General features: G+C 49.5%; 23 non-coding genes across 23 annotated transcripts; all 23 read left to right on the top strand.

Moving 5' to 3' along the window:
- The first annotated feature begins 113 nt into the window (after nucleotides 1–113).
- Nucleotides 114–195, top strand: Trnas-uga (transfer RNA serine (anticodon UGA)). The gene has a single exon. It is a non-coding gene; the product is annotated as a tRNA-Ser (tRNA).
- A 580-nt stretch (nucleotides 196–775) lies between these two features.
- Nucleotides 776–848, top strand: Trnaf-gaa (transfer RNA phenylalanine (anticodon GAA)). The gene has a single exon. It is a non-coding gene; the product is annotated as a tRNA-Phe (tRNA).
- Nucleotides 849–1,388: 540 nt separating this feature from the next.
- Nucleotides 1,389–1,461, top strand: Trnak-uuu (transfer RNA lysine (anticodon UUU)). The gene has a single exon. It is a non-coding gene; the product is annotated as a tRNA-Lys (tRNA).
- Nucleotides 1,462–1,599: 138 nt separating this feature from the next.
- Trnas-cga (transfer RNA serine (anticodon CGA)) lies at nucleotides 1,600–1,681 on the top strand. Its single transcript has one exon. It is a non-coding gene; the product is annotated as a tRNA-Ser (tRNA).
- Nucleotides 1,682–2,421: 740 nt separating this feature from the next.
- Nucleotides 2,422–2,503, top strand: Trnas-uga (transfer RNA serine (anticodon UGA)). Its single transcript has one exon. It is a non-coding gene; the product is annotated as a tRNA-Ser (tRNA).
- A 580-nt stretch (nucleotides 2,504–3,083) lies between these two features.
- Trnaf-gaa (transfer RNA phenylalanine (anticodon GAA)) lies at nucleotides 3,084–3,156 on the top strand. The gene has a single exon. It is a non-coding gene; the product is annotated as a tRNA-Phe (tRNA).
- Nucleotides 3,157–3,696: 540 nt separating this feature from the next.
- On the top strand, nucleotides 3,697–3,769 carry Trnak-uuu (transfer RNA lysine (anticodon UUU)). The gene has a single exon. It is a non-coding gene; the product is annotated as a tRNA-Lys (tRNA).
- A 138-nt stretch (nucleotides 3,770–3,907) lies between these two features.
- On the top strand, nucleotides 3,908–3,989 carry Trnas-cga (transfer RNA serine (anticodon CGA)). Its single transcript has one exon. It is a non-coding gene; the product is annotated as a tRNA-Ser (tRNA).
- A 740-nt stretch (nucleotides 3,990–4,729) lies between these two features.
- Nucleotides 4,730–4,811, top strand: Trnas-uga (transfer RNA serine (anticodon UGA)). Its single transcript has one exon. It is a non-coding gene; the product is annotated as a tRNA-Ser (tRNA).
- Nucleotides 4,812–5,391: 580 nt separating this feature from the next.
- Trnaf-gaa (transfer RNA phenylalanine (anticodon GAA)) lies at nucleotides 5,392–5,464 on the top strand. The gene has a single exon. It is a non-coding gene; the product is annotated as a tRNA-Phe (tRNA).
- A 540-nt stretch (nucleotides 5,465–6,004) lies between these two features.
- On the top strand, nucleotides 6,005–6,077 carry Trnak-uuu (transfer RNA lysine (anticodon UUU)). The gene has a single exon. It is a non-coding gene; the product is annotated as a tRNA-Lys (tRNA).
- Nucleotides 6,078–6,215: 138 nt separating this feature from the next.
- On the top strand, nucleotides 6,216–6,297 carry Trnas-cga (transfer RNA serine (anticodon CGA)). The gene has a single exon. It is a non-coding gene; the product is annotated as a tRNA-Ser (tRNA).
- Nucleotides 6,298–7,037: 740 nt separating this feature from the next.
- Trnas-uga (transfer RNA serine (anticodon UGA)) lies at nucleotides 7,038–7,119 on the top strand. The gene has a single exon. It is a non-coding gene; the product is annotated as a tRNA-Ser (tRNA).
- Nucleotides 7,120–7,699: 580 nt separating this feature from the next.
- On the top strand, nucleotides 7,700–7,772 carry Trnaf-gaa (transfer RNA phenylalanine (anticodon GAA)). Its single transcript has one exon. It is a non-coding gene; the product is annotated as a tRNA-Phe (tRNA).
- A 540-nt stretch (nucleotides 7,773–8,312) lies between these two features.
- Nucleotides 8,313–8,385, top strand: Trnak-uuu (transfer RNA lysine (anticodon UUU)). The gene has a single exon. It is a non-coding gene; the product is annotated as a tRNA-Lys (tRNA).
- A 138-nt stretch (nucleotides 8,386–8,523) lies between these two features.
- Nucleotides 8,524–8,605, top strand: Trnas-cga (transfer RNA serine (anticodon CGA)). Its single transcript has one exon. It is a non-coding gene; the product is annotated as a tRNA-Ser (tRNA).
- Nucleotides 8,606–9,345: 740 nt separating this feature from the next.
- On the top strand, nucleotides 9,346–9,427 carry Trnas-uga (transfer RNA serine (anticodon UGA)). Its single transcript has one exon. It is a non-coding gene; the product is annotated as a tRNA-Ser (tRNA).
- A 580-nt stretch (nucleotides 9,428–10,007) lies between these two features.
- On the top strand, nucleotides 10,008–10,080 carry Trnaf-gaa (transfer RNA phenylalanine (anticodon GAA)). Its single transcript has one exon. It is a non-coding gene; the product is annotated as a tRNA-Phe (tRNA).
- A 540-nt stretch (nucleotides 10,081–10,620) lies between these two features.
- Trnak-uuu (transfer RNA lysine (anticodon UUU)) lies at nucleotides 10,621–10,693 on the top strand. The gene has a single exon. It is a non-coding gene; the product is annotated as a tRNA-Lys (tRNA).
- A 138-nt stretch (nucleotides 10,694–10,831) lies between these two features.
- Trnas-cga (transfer RNA serine (anticodon CGA)) lies at nucleotides 10,832–10,913 on the top strand. The gene has a single exon. It is a non-coding gene; the product is annotated as a tRNA-Ser (tRNA).
- Nucleotides 10,914–11,653: 740 nt separating this feature from the next.
- Trnas-uga (transfer RNA serine (anticodon UGA)) lies at nucleotides 11,654–11,735 on the top strand. Its single transcript has one exon. It is a non-coding gene; the product is annotated as a tRNA-Ser (tRNA).
- Nucleotides 11,736–12,315: 580 nt separating this feature from the next.
- Trnaf-gaa (transfer RNA phenylalanine (anticodon GAA)) lies at nucleotides 12,316–12,388 on the top strand. Its single transcript has one exon. It is a non-coding gene; the product is annotated as a tRNA-Phe (tRNA).
- A 540-nt stretch (nucleotides 12,389–12,928) lies between these two features.
- On the top strand, nucleotides 12,929–13,001 carry Trnak-uuu (transfer RNA lysine (anticodon UUU)). Its single transcript has one exon. It is a non-coding gene; the product is annotated as a tRNA-Lys (tRNA).
- Nucleotides 13,002–13,072: the final 71 nt, after the last annotated feature.

Below are 13,072 nucleotides of genomic sequence, written 5' to 3'. Positions count from 1 at the left end.
TTCGTAACGGCTAATGGAAACCGTACAGGAAAGAGTGAGGCCACGCCGTTTTCTGCCACCAGATTGCTTCTAAAGATGGCGGTTTCAGTTGTCGGGAGTCGCTTCCGCCACCGGCAGTCGTGGCCGAGTGGTTAAGGCGTCTGACTTGAAATCAGATTCCCTCTGGGAGCGTAGGTTCGAGTCCTGCCGACTGCGAAAATTTTCTCGCTCTCAAATGGCGGACGTTCAGCTGCATCCTAGCAGTTGCGTCACTACTAAACACGTGGGTCACCAGCAATGTGCAGTGCTATTTGATCCAGGGCGCAGCGCTACAGTCGCGCCCAGAAGCCGCAGCTCATCTCCGCGTCTCACAGGCGTCCACCAGGTGTTAGTACAAGTGTCGCCTCACTGGGCAGTGCAGATGTGTCCATTTTAGCTTGCAGACGATGACGTGTGAGCTAACGCAAGTCGAATGTTTTACCGTGTGTATCTGCAAGATACTGCCTCTCATACGGTGGAGAGACTCACTCCTTCTTGTGTCTCGTTCTCCGCACACGAGTTGCCCCTGGCATCGATATAGCACGGGTTTTCTAGCGTCAGCGAAGTCAATATTACACGAATCGAGTCGACATGTTTGCTTGTTACGATGACGGAAGAAGAAGAAATGTGTGTGTAACTTCACTGCATCGGTTGCTCGCCTTTCAGCGCCCCTGTGTCTGATCAGACGAAGGTGACTGTGAAATTGGCAACGAGGCAGAGGTTAATGAACACATGCAAATGACAACCTTCACCGTCAGCCGAAATAGCTCAGTTGGGAGAGCGTTAGACTGAAGATCTAAAGGTCCCTGGTTCGATCCCGGGTTTCGGCACCGATTCGTTTTGATGCGACGCCAATGGAATTACTCTGCGTTTGTGATAATGCAACTACCGCTGACAACAAAAATGACTCTCTCCTGTAGCTGTTCTGGTTGTCTAGTGCATGCCATAAGAGGAACTCACTAGACAACTAACTCCCCTAGAAGCAAAAGAATTAAAAATATCCTACCGACTGCATTCCTTTTTCTGTGTCAGGTGGTGAAGAACGTCTTCAACGGAACCGTGAAATGAGCGAAAGCGTGGGAAACATTGCATTCGAAATGCTTGTGAATTTTCCAATTGCCCAGTGAGTGTCGACAAAACACGTAAATTCTCTGCTCCAACGTATGAGACGTAACAACTGGTGCAATTTGTTGTTGCATCATGTGCCAGCAGTCTTCGATAGTGTGTTACGAGCTTAGCGCGATAAGTTTGTAGACAGCATTTAGGCGACGTTATATTTGTTAACGGCCCCATACAGCGATTGCACAACAGTAAAGGACATGAGTCAATGTATAGTTGTGCGTCGTGGGAGGTTTTGCAGCCTCGTGTGAGCTCGGATAGCTCAGTCGGTAGAGCATTAGGCTTTTAACCTAAGGGCCCCGGTTTCAAGTCCCTGTCCAGGCGGAAATTTTAATACTTTGGTAGCGATTCGTCTGGTAGCGGTGGAGACGCTACAGAAAATAATGCAGCTACGCCGTTTTCTGACACCACAGTGCTTTAAACGGTAGCAGTTGCATGTGTCCGGAGAACACCGCGCTAACGGCAGTCGTGGCCGAGTGGTTAAGGCGTCTGACTCGAAATCAGATTCCCTCTGGGAGCGTAGGTTCGAATCCTACCGTGTGCGTGCGATTTTGCGTAAAGAGGAGCAAACATTTTCGCACACATGTGACATGTGTGGGCGAATGCGGGTGCAAACCAGTGACGCCATTCTCAACAAGACGAAAATTTCCGTTTTAAGAATACTGAGTTTTCGCGACGACCGCTGCTTACTCTGGCTATCGGTTCACCTCACACTGACACTGACGCTGGGACTGCAGAAAGCCGTCGCTGAGATCGTGAGTACACAGATGTGCTCGAAAGTGATGGACAGAGCGAACATCTCATTTTCTTTTTAAGAATCGCAATTTCAATCACTCGAGTGCGGCAAAAGCAGTGGTGCAGCGTTTCTTTTCTTAAGATCTCGCAGCTGCTTGGAGGTATGTCCATCGTTTTAAGACGGCAGAAAACTAGCGTCAGCGGTGCGTCAGTGGGAAGTCTGTGAAGTCGCCATTGGAGCCGTAAGCCAGTAATTACGACATGCGAATCACTCGCACACCACGCAGCTGTACGATAATGCTCTTGCGTGGGTCCGCATAGCTGAGTCGGTAGAGCGTTAGGTTTTCAACCGAAGGGTCCTGGGTTCAAGTCCCTGTCTGGGCGAAAATTAATACACCTGGGTTCAAGTCCCTGTCTGGGCGAAAATTAATACACTTTCGTAACGGCTAATGGAAACCGTACAGGAAAGAGTGAGGCCACGCCGTTTTCTGCCACCAGATTGCTTCTAAAGATGGCGGTTTCAGTTGTCGGGAGTCGCTTCCGCCACCGGCAGTCGTGGCCGAGTGGTTAAGGCGTCTGACTTGAAATCAGATTCCCTCTGGGAGCGTAGGTTCGAGTCCTGCCGACTGCGAAAATTTTCTCGCTCTCAAATGGCGGACGTTCAGCTGCATCCTAGCAGTTGCGTCACTACTAAACACGTGGGTCACCAGCAATGTGCAGTGCTATTTGATCCAGGGCGCAGCGCTACAGTCGCGCCCAGAAGCCGCAGCTCATCTCCGCGTCTCACAGGCGTCCACCAGGTGTTAGTACAAGTGTCGCCTCACTGGGCAGTGCAGATGTGTCCATTTTAGCTTGCAGACGATGACGTGTGAGCTAACGCAAGTCGAATGTTTTACCGTGTGTATCTGCAAGATACTGCCTCTCATACGGTGGAGAGACTCACTCCTTCTTGTGTCTCGTTCTCCGCACACGAGTTGCCCCTGGCATCGATATAGCACGGGTTTTCTAGCGTCAGCGAAGTCAATATTACACGAATCGAGTCGACATGTTTGCTTGTTACGATGACGGAAGAAGAAGAAATGTGTGTGTAACTTCACTGCATCGGTTGCTCGCCTTTCAGCGCCCCTGTGTCTGATCAGACGAAGGTGACTGTGAAATTGGCAACGAGGCAGAGGTTAATGAACACATGCAAATGACAACCTTCACCGTCAGCCGAAATAGCTCAGTTGGGAGAGCGTTAGACTGAAGATCTAAAGGTCCCTGGTTCGATCCCGGGTTTCGGCACCGATTCGTTTTGATGCGACGCCAATGGAATTACTCTGCGTTTGTGATAATGCAACTACCGCTGACAACAAAAATGACTCTCTCCTGTAGCTGTTCTGGTTGTCTAGTGCATGCCATAAGAGGAACTCACTAGACAACTAACTCCCCTAGAAGCAAAAGAATTAAAAATATCCTACCGACTGCATTCCTTTTTCTGTGTCAGGTGGTGAAGAACGTCTTCAACGGAACCGTGAAATGAGCGAAAGCGTGGGAAACATTGCATTCGAAATGCTTGTGAATTTTCCAATTGCCCAGTGAGTGTCGACAAAACACGTAAATTCTCTGCTCCAACGTATGAGACGTAACAACTGGTGCAATTTGTTGTTGCATCATGTGCCAGCAGTCTTCGATAGTGTGTTACGAGCTTAGCGCGATAAGTTTGTAGACAGCATTTAGGCGACGTTTTATTTGTTAACGGCCCCATACAGCGATTGCACAACAGTAAAGGACATGAGTCAATGTATAGTTGTGCGTCGTGGGAGGTTTTGCAGCCTCGTGTGAGCTCGGATAGCTCAGTCGGTAGAGCATTAGGCTTTTAACCTAAGGGCCCCGGTTTCAAGTCCCTGTCCAGGCGGAAATTTTAATACTTTGGTAGCGATTCGTCTGGTAGCGGTGGAGACGCTACAGAAAATAATGCAGCTACGCCGTTTTCTGACACCACAGTGCTTTAAACGGTAGCAGTTGCATGTGTCCGGAGAACACCGCGCTAACGGCAGTCGTGGCCGAGTGGTTAAGGCGTCTGACTCGAAATCAGATTCCCTCTGGGAGCGTAGGTTCGAATCCTACCGTGTGCGTGCGATTTTGCGTAAAGAGGAGCAAACATTTTCGCACACATGTGACATGTGTGGGCGAATGCGGGTGCAAACCAGTGACGCCATTCTCAACAAGACGAAAATTTCCGTTTTAAGAATACTGAGTTTTCGCGACGACCGCTGCTTACTCTGGCTATCGGTTCACCTCACACTGACACTGACGCTGGGACTGCAGAAAGCCGTCGCTGAGATCGTGAGTACACAGATGTGCTCGAAAGTGATGGACAGAGCGAACATCTCATTTTCTTTTTAAGAATCGCAATTTCAATCACTCGAGTGCGGCAAAAGCAGTGGTGCAGCGTTTCTTTTCTTAAGATCTCGCAGCTGCTTGGAGGTATGTCCATCGTTTTAAGACGGCAGAAAACTAGCGTCAGCGGTGCGTCAGTGGGAAGTCTGTGAAGTCGCCATTGGAGCCGTAAGCCAGCAATTACGACATGCGAATCACTCGCACACCACGCAGCTGTACGATAATGCTCTTGCGTGGGTCCGCATAGCTGAGTCGGTAGAGCGTTAGGTTTTCAACCGAAGGGTCCTGGGTTCAAGTCCCTGTCTGGGCGAAAATTAATACACCTGGGTTCAAGTCCCTGTCTGGGCGAAAATTAATACACTTTCGTAACGGCTAATGGAAACCGTACAGGAAAGAGTGAGGCCACGCCGTTTTCTGCCACCAGATTGCTTCTAAAGATGGCGGTTTCAGTTGTCGGGAGTCGCTTCCGCCACCGGCAGTCGTGGCCGAGTGGTTAAGGCGTCTGACTTGAAATCAGATTCCCTCTGGGAGCGTAGGTTCGAGTCCTGCCGACTGCGAAAATTTTCTCGCTCTCAAATGGCGGACGTTCAGCTGCATCCTAGCAGTTGCGTCACTACTAAACACGTGGGTCACCAGCAATGTGCAGTGCTATTTGATCCAGGGCGCAGCGCTACAGTCGCGCCCAGAAGCCGCAGCTCATCTCCGCGTCTCACAGGCGTCCACCAGGTGTTAGTACAAGTGTCGCCTCACTGGGCAGTGCAGATGTGTCCATTTTAGCTTGCAGACGATGACGTGTGAGCTAACGCAAGTCGAATGTTTTACCGTGTGTATCTGCAAGATACTGCCTCTCATACGGTGGAGAGACTCACTCCTTCTTGTGTCTCGTTCTCCGCACACGAGTTGCCCCTGGCATCGATATAGCACGGGTTTTCTAGCGTCAGCGAAGTCAATATTACACGAATCGAGTCGACATGTTTGCTTGTTACGATGACGGAAGAAGAAGAAATGTGTGTGTAACTTCACTGCATCGGTTGCTCGCCTTTCAGCGCCCCTGTGTCTGATCAGACGAAGGTGACTGTGAAATTGGCAACGAGGCAGAGGTTAATGAACACATGCAAATGACAACCTTCACCGTCAGCCGAAATAGCTCAGTTGGGAGAGCGTTAGACTGAAGATCTAAAGGTCCCTGGTTCGATCCCGGGTTTCGGCACCGATTCGTTTTGATGCGACGCCAATGGAATTACTCTGCGTTTGTGATAATGCAACTACCGCTGACAACAAAAATGACTCTCTCCTGTAGCTGTTCTGGTTGTCTAGTGCATGCCATAAGAGGAACTCACTAGACAACTAACTCCCCTAGAAGCAAAAGAATTAAAAATATCCTACCGACTGCATTCCTTTTTCTGTGTCAGGTGGTGAAGAACGTCTTCAACGGAACCGTGAAATGAGCGAAAGCGTGGGAAACATTGCATTCGAAATGCTTGTGAATTTTCCAATTGCCCAGTGAGTGTCGACAAAACACGTAAATTCTCTGCTCCAACGTATGAGACGTAACAACTGGTGCAATTTGTTGTTGCATCATGTGCCAGCAGTCTTCGATAGTGTGTTACGAGCTTAGCGCGATAAGTTTGTAGACAGCATTTAGGCGACGTTATATTTGTTAACGGCCCCATACAGCGATTGCACAACAGTAAAGGACATGAGTCAATGTATAGTTGTGCGTCGTGGGAGGTTTTGCAGCCTCGTGTGAGCTCGGATAGCTCAGTCGGTAGAGCATTAGGCTTTTAACCTAAGGGCCCCGGTTTCAAGTCCCTGTCCAGGCGGAAATTTTAATACTTTGGTAGCGATTCGTCTGGTAGCGGTGGAGACGCTACAGAAAATAATGCAGCTACGCCGTTTTCTGACACCACAGTGCTTTAAACGGTAGCAGTTGCATGTGTCCGGAGAACACCGCGCTAACGGCAGTCGTGGCCGAGTGGTTAAGGCGTCTGACTCGAAATCAGATTCCCTCTGGGAGCGTAGGTTCGAATCCTACCGTGTGCGTGCGATTTTGCGTAAAGAGGAGCAAACATTTTCGCACACATGTGACATGTGTGGGCGAATGCGGGTGCAAACCAGTGACGCCATTCTCAACAAGACGAAAATTTCCGTTTTAAGAATACTGAGTTTTCGCGACGACCGCTGCTTACTCTGGCTATCGGTTCACCTCACACTGACACTGACGCTGGGACTGCAGAAAGCCGTCGCTGAGATCGTGAGTACACAGATGTGCTCGAAAGTGATGGACAGAGCGAACATCTCATTTTCTTTTTAAGAATCGCAATTTCAATCACTCGAGTGCGGCAAAAGCAGTGGTGCAGCGTTTCTTTTCTTAAGATCTCGCAGCTGCTTGGAGGTATGTCCATCGTTTTAAGACGGCAGAAAACTAGCGTCAGCGGTGCGTCAGTGGGAAGTCTGTGAAGTCGCCATTGGAGCCGTAAGCCAGCAATTACGACATGCGAATCACTCGCACACCACGCAGCTGTACGATAATGCTCTTGCGTGGGTCCGCATAGCTGAGTCGGTAGAGCGTTAGGTTTTCAACCGAAGGGTCCTGGGTTCAAGTCCCTGTCTGGGCGAAAATTAATACACCTGGGTTCAAGTCCCTGTCTGGGCGAAAATTAATACACTTTCGTAACGGCTAATGGAAACCGTACAGGAAAGAGTGAGGCCACGCCGTTTTCTGCCACCAGATTGCTTCTAAAGATGGCGGTTTCAGTTGTCGGGAGTCGCTTCCGCCACCGGCAGTCGTGGCCGAGTGGTTAAGGCGTCTGACTTGAAATCAGATTCCCTCTGGGAGCGTAGGTTCGAGTCCTGCCGACTGCGAAAATTTTCTCGCTCTCAAATGGCGGACGTTCAGCTGCATCCTAGCAGTTGCGTCACTACTAAACACGTGGGTCACCAGCAATGTGCAGTGCTATTTGATCCAGGGCGCAGCGCTACAGTCGCGCCCAGAAGCCGCAGCTCATCTCCGCGTCTCACAGGCGTCCACCAGGTGTTAGTACAAGTGTCGCCTCACTGGGCAGTGCAGATGTGTCCATTTTAGCTTGCAGACGATGACGTGTGAGCTAACGCAAGTCGAATGTTTTACCGTGTGTATCTGCAAGATACTGCCTCTCATACGGTGGAGAGACTCACTCCTTCTTGTGTCTCGTTCTCCGCACACGAGTTGCCCCTGGCATCGATATAGCACGGGTTTTCTAGCGTCAGCGAAGTCAATATTACACGAATCGAGTCGACATGTTTGCTTGTTACGATGACGGAAGAAGAAGAAATGTGTGTGTAACTTCACTGCATCGGTTGCTCGCCTTTCAGCGCCCCTGTGTCTGATCAGACGAAGGTGACTGTGAAATTGGCAACGAGGCAGAGGTTAATGAACACATGCAAATGACAACCTTCACCGTCAGCCGAAATAGCTCAGTTGGGAGAGCGTTAGACTGAAGATCTAAAGGTCCCTGGTTCGATCCCGGGTTTCGGCACCGATTCGTTTTGATGCGACGCCAATGGAATTACTCTGCGTTTGTGATAATGCAACTACCGCTGACAACAAAAATGACTCTCTCCTGTAGCTGTTCTGGTTGTCTAGTGCATGCCATAAGAGGAACTCACTAGACAACTAACTCCCCTAGAAGCAAAAGAATTAAAAATATCCTACCGACTGCATTCCTTTTTCTGTGTCAGGTGGTGAAGAACGTCTTCAACGGAACCGTGAAATGAGCGAAAGCGTGGGAAACATTGCATTCGAAATGCTTGTGAATTTTCCAATTGCCCAGTGAGTGTCGACAAAACACGTAAATTCTCTGCTCCAACGTATGAGACGTAACAACTGGTGCAATTTGTTGTTGCATCATGTGCCAGCAGTCTTCGATAGTGTGTTACGAGCTTAGCGCGATAAGTTTGTAGACAGCATTTAGGCGACGTTATATTTGTTAACGGCCCCATACAGCGATTGCACAACAGTAAAGGACATGAGTCAATGTATAGTTGTGCGTCGTGGGAGGTTTTGCAGCCTCGTGTGAGCTCGGATAGCTCAGTCGGTAGAGCATTAGGCTTTTAACCTAAGGGCCCCGGTTTCAAGTCCCTGTCCAGGCGGAAATTTTAATACTTTGGTAGCGATTCGTCTGGTAGCGGTGGAGACGCTACAGAAAATAATGCAGCTACGCCGTTTTCTGACACCACAGTGCTTTAAACGGTAGCAGTTGCATGTGTCCGGAGAACACCGCGCTAACGGCAGTCGTGGCCGAGTGGTTAAGGCGTCTGACTCGAAATCAGATTCCCTCTGGGAGCGTAGGTTCGAATCCTACCGTGTGCGTGCGATTTTGCGTAAAGAGGAGCAAACATTTTCGCACACATGTGACATGTGTGGGCGAATGCGGGTGCAAACCAGTGACGCCATTCTCAACAAGACGAAAATTTCCGTTTTAAGAATACTGAGTTTTCGCGACGACCGCTGCTTACTCTGGCTATCGGTTCACCTCACACTGACACTGACGCTGGGACTGCAGAAAGCCGTCGCTGAGATCGTGAGTACACAGATGTGCTCGAAAGTGATGGACAGAGCGAACATCTCATTTTCTTTTTAAGAATCGCAATTTCAATCACTCGAGTGCGGCAAAAGCAGTGGTGCAGCGTTTCTTTTCTTAAGATCTCGCAGCTGCTTGGAGGTATGTCCATCGTTTTAAGACGGCAGAAAACTAGCGTCAGCGGTGCGTCAGTGGGAAGTCTGTGAAGTCGCCATTGGAGCCGTAAGCCAGTAATTACGACATGCGAATCACTCGCACACCACGCAGCTGTACGATAATGCTCTTGCGTGGGTCCGCATAGCTGAGTCGGTAGAGCGTTAGGTTTTCAACCGAAGGGTCCTGGGTTCAAGTCCCTGTCTGGGCGAAAATTAATACACCTGGGTTCAAGTCCCTGTCTGGGCGAAAATTAATACACTTTCGTAACGGCTAATGGAAACCGTACAGGAAAGAGTGAGGCCACGCCGTTTTCTGCCACCAGATTGCTTCTAAAGATGGCGGTTTCAGTTGTCGGGAGTCGCTTCCGCCACCGGCAGTCGTGGCCGAGTGGTTAAGGCGTCTGACTTGAAATCAGATTCCCTCTGGGAGCGTAGGTTCGAGTCCTGCCGACTGCGAAAATTTTCTCGCTCTCAAATGGCGGACGTTCAGCTGCATCCTAGCAGTTGCGTCACTACTAAACACGTGGGTCACCAGCAATGTGCAGTGCTATTTGATCCAGGGCGCAGCGCTACAGTCGCGCCCAGAAGCCGCAGCTCATCTCCGCGTCTCACAGGCGTCCACCAGGTGTTAGTACAAGTGTCGCCTCACTGGGCAGTGCAGATGTGTCCATTTTAGCTTGCAGACGATGACGTGTGAGCTAACGCAAGTCGAATGTTTTACCGTGTGTATCTGCAAGATACTGCCTCTCATACGGTGGAGAGACTCACTCCTTCTTGTGTCTCGTTCTCCGCACACGAGTTGCCCCTGGCATCGATATAGCACGGGTTTTCTAGCGTCAGCGAAGTCAATATTACACGAATCGAGTCGACATGTTTGCTTGTTACGATGACGGAAGAAGAAGAAATGTGTGTGTAACTTCACTGCATCGGTTGCTCGCCTTTCAGCGCCCCTGTGTCTGATCAGACGAAGGTGACTGTGAAATTGGCAACGAGGCAGAGGTTAATGAACACATGCAAATGACAACCTTCACCGTCAGCCGAAATAGCTCAGTTGGGAGAGCGTTAGACTGAAGATCTAAAGGTCCCTGGTTCGATCCCGGGTTTCGGCACCGATTCGTTTTGATGCGACGCCAATGGAATTACTCTGCGTTTGTGATAATGCAACTACCGCTGACAACAAAAATGACTCTCTCCTGTAGCTGTTCTGGTTGTCTAGTGCATGCCATAAGAGGAACTCACTAGACAACTAACTCCCCTAGAAGCAAAAGAATTAAAAATATCCTACCGACTGCATTCCTTTTTCTGTGTCAGGTGGTGAAGAACGTCTTCAACGGAACCGTGAAATGAGCGAAAGCGTGGGAAACATTGCATTCGAAATGCTTGTGAATTTTCCAATTGCCCAGTGAGTGTCGACAAAACACGTAAATTCTCTGCTCCAACGTATGAGACGTAACAACTGGTGCAATTTGTTGTTGCATCATGTGCCAGCAGTCTTCGATAGTGTGTTACGAGCTTAGCGCGATAAGTTTGTAGACAGCATTTAGGCGACGTTATATTTGTTAACGGCCCCATACAGCGATTGCACAACAGTAAAGGACATGAGTCAATGTATAGTTGTGCGTCGTGGGAGGTTTTGCAGCCTCGTGTGAGCTCGGATAGCTCAGTCGGTAGAGCATTAGGCTTTTAACCTAAGGGCCCCGGTTTCAAGTCCCTGTCCAGGCGGAAATTTTAATACTTTGGTAGCGATTCGTCTGGTAGCGGTGGAGACGCTACAGAAAATAATGCAGCTACGCCGTTTTCTGACACCACAGTGCTTTAAACGGTAGCAGTTGCATGTGTCCGGAGAACACCGCGCTAACGGCAGTCGTGGCCGAGTGGTTAAGGCGTCTGACTCGAAATCAGATTCCCTCTGGGAGCGTAGGTTCGAATCCTACCGTGTGCGTGCGATTTTGCGTAAAGAGGAGCAAACATTTTCGCACACATGTGACATGTGTGGGCGAATGCGGGTGCAAACCAGTGACGCCATTCTCAACAAGACGAAAATTTCCGTTTTAAGAATACTGAGTTTTCGCGACGACCGCTGCTTACTCTGGCTATCGGTTCACCTCACACTGACACTGACGCTGGGACTGCAGAAAGCCGTCGCTGAGATCGTGAGTACACAGATGTGCTCGAAAGTGATGGACAGAGCGAACATCTCATTTTCTTTTTAAGAATCGCAATTTCAATCACTCGAGTGCGGCAAAAGCAGTGGTGCAGCGTTTCTTTTCTTAAGATCTCGCAGCTGCTTGGAGGTATGTCCATCGTTTTAAGACGGCAGAAAACTAGCGTCAGCGGTGCGTCAGTGGGAAGTCTGTGAAGTCGCCATTGGAGCCGTAAGCCAGTAATTACGACATGCGAATCACTCGCACACCACGCAGCTGTACGATAATGCTCTTGCGTGGGTCCGCATAGCTGAGTCGGTAGAGCGTTAGGTTTTCAACCGAAGGGTCCTGGGTTCAAGTCCCTGTCTGGGCGAAAATTAATACACCTGGGTTCAAGTCCCTGTCTGGGCGAAAATTAATACACTTTCGTAACGGCTAATGGAAACCGTACAGGAAAGAGTGAGGCCACGCCGTTTTCTGCCACCAGATTGCTTCTAAAGATGGCGGTTTCAGTTGTCGGGAGTCGCTTCCGCCACCGGCAGTCGTGGCCGAGTGGTTAAGGCGTCTGACTTGAAATCAGATTCCCTCTGGGAGCGTAGGTTCGAGTCCTGCCGACTGCGAAAATTTTCTCGCTCTCAAATGGCGGACGTTCAGCTGCATCCTAGCAGTTGCGTCACTACTAAACACGTGGGTCACCAGCAATGTGCAGTGCTATTTGATCCAGGGCGCAGCGCTACAGTCGCGCCCAGAAGCCGCAGCTCATCTCCGCGTCTCACAGGCGTCCACCAGGTGTTAGTACAAGTGTCGCCTCACTGGGCAGTGCAGATGTGTCCATTTTAGCTTGCAGACGATGACGTGTGAGCTAACGCAAGTCGAATGTTTTACCGTGTGTATCTGCAAGATACTGCCTCTCATACGGTGGAGAGACTCACTCCTTCTTGTGTCTCGTTCTCCGCACACGAGTTGCCCCTGGCATCGATATAGCACGGGTTTTCTAGCGTCAGCGAAGTCAATATTACACGAATCGAGTCGACATGTTTGCTTGTTACGATGACGGAAGAAGAAGAAATGTGTGTGTAACTTCACTGCATCGGTTGCTCGCCTTTCAGCGCCCCTGTGTCTGATCAGACGAAGGTGACTGTGAAATTGGCAACGAGGCAGAGGTTAATGAACACATGCAAATGACAACCTTCACCGTCAGCCGAAATAGCTCAGTTGGGAGAGCGTTAGACTGAAGATCTAAAGGTCTCTGGTTCGATCCCGGGTTTCGGCACCGATTCGTTTTGATGCGACGCCAATGGAATTACTCTGCGTTTGTGATAATGCAACTACCGCTGACAACAAAAATGACTCTCTCCTGTAGCTGTTCTGGTTGTCTAGTGCATGCCATAAGAGGAACTCACTAGACAACTAACTCCCCTAGAAGCAAAAGAATTAAAAATATCCTACCGACTGCATTCCTTTTTCTGTGTCAGGTGGTGAAGAACGTCTTCAACGGAACCGTGAAATGAGCGAAAGCGTGGGAAACATTGCATTCGAAATGCTTGTGAATTTTCCAATTGCCCAGTGAGTGTCGACAAAACACGTAAATTCTCTGCTCCAACGTATGAGACGTAACAACTGGTGCAATTTGTTGTTGCATCATGTGCCAGCAGTCTTCGATAGTGTGTTACGAGCTTAGCGCGATAAGTTTGTAGACAGCATTTAGGCGACGTTTTATTTGTTAACGGCCCCATACAGCGATTGCACAACAGTAAAGGACATGAGTCAATGTATAGTTGTGCGTCGTGGGAGGTTTTGCAGCCTCGTGTGAGCTCGGATAGCTCAGTCGGTAGAGCATTAGGCTTTTAACCTAAGGGCCCCGGTTTCAAGTCCCTGTCCAGGCGGAAATTTTAATACTTTGGTAGCGATTCGTCTGGTAGCGGTGGAGACGCTACAGAAAATAATGCAGCTACGC

Source organism: Schistocerca serialis, chromosome 4 (assembly GCF_023864345.2).
Source record: "Schistocerca serialis cubense isolate TAMUIC-IGC-003099 chromosome 4, iqSchSeri2.2, whole genome shotgun sequence".
Taxonomy (NCBI): Eukaryota; Metazoa; Arthropoda; class Insecta; order Orthoptera; family Acrididae; genus Schistocerca; species Schistocerca serialis.
This window is presented reverse-complemented; position numbering and strand designations above follow the sequence as displayed.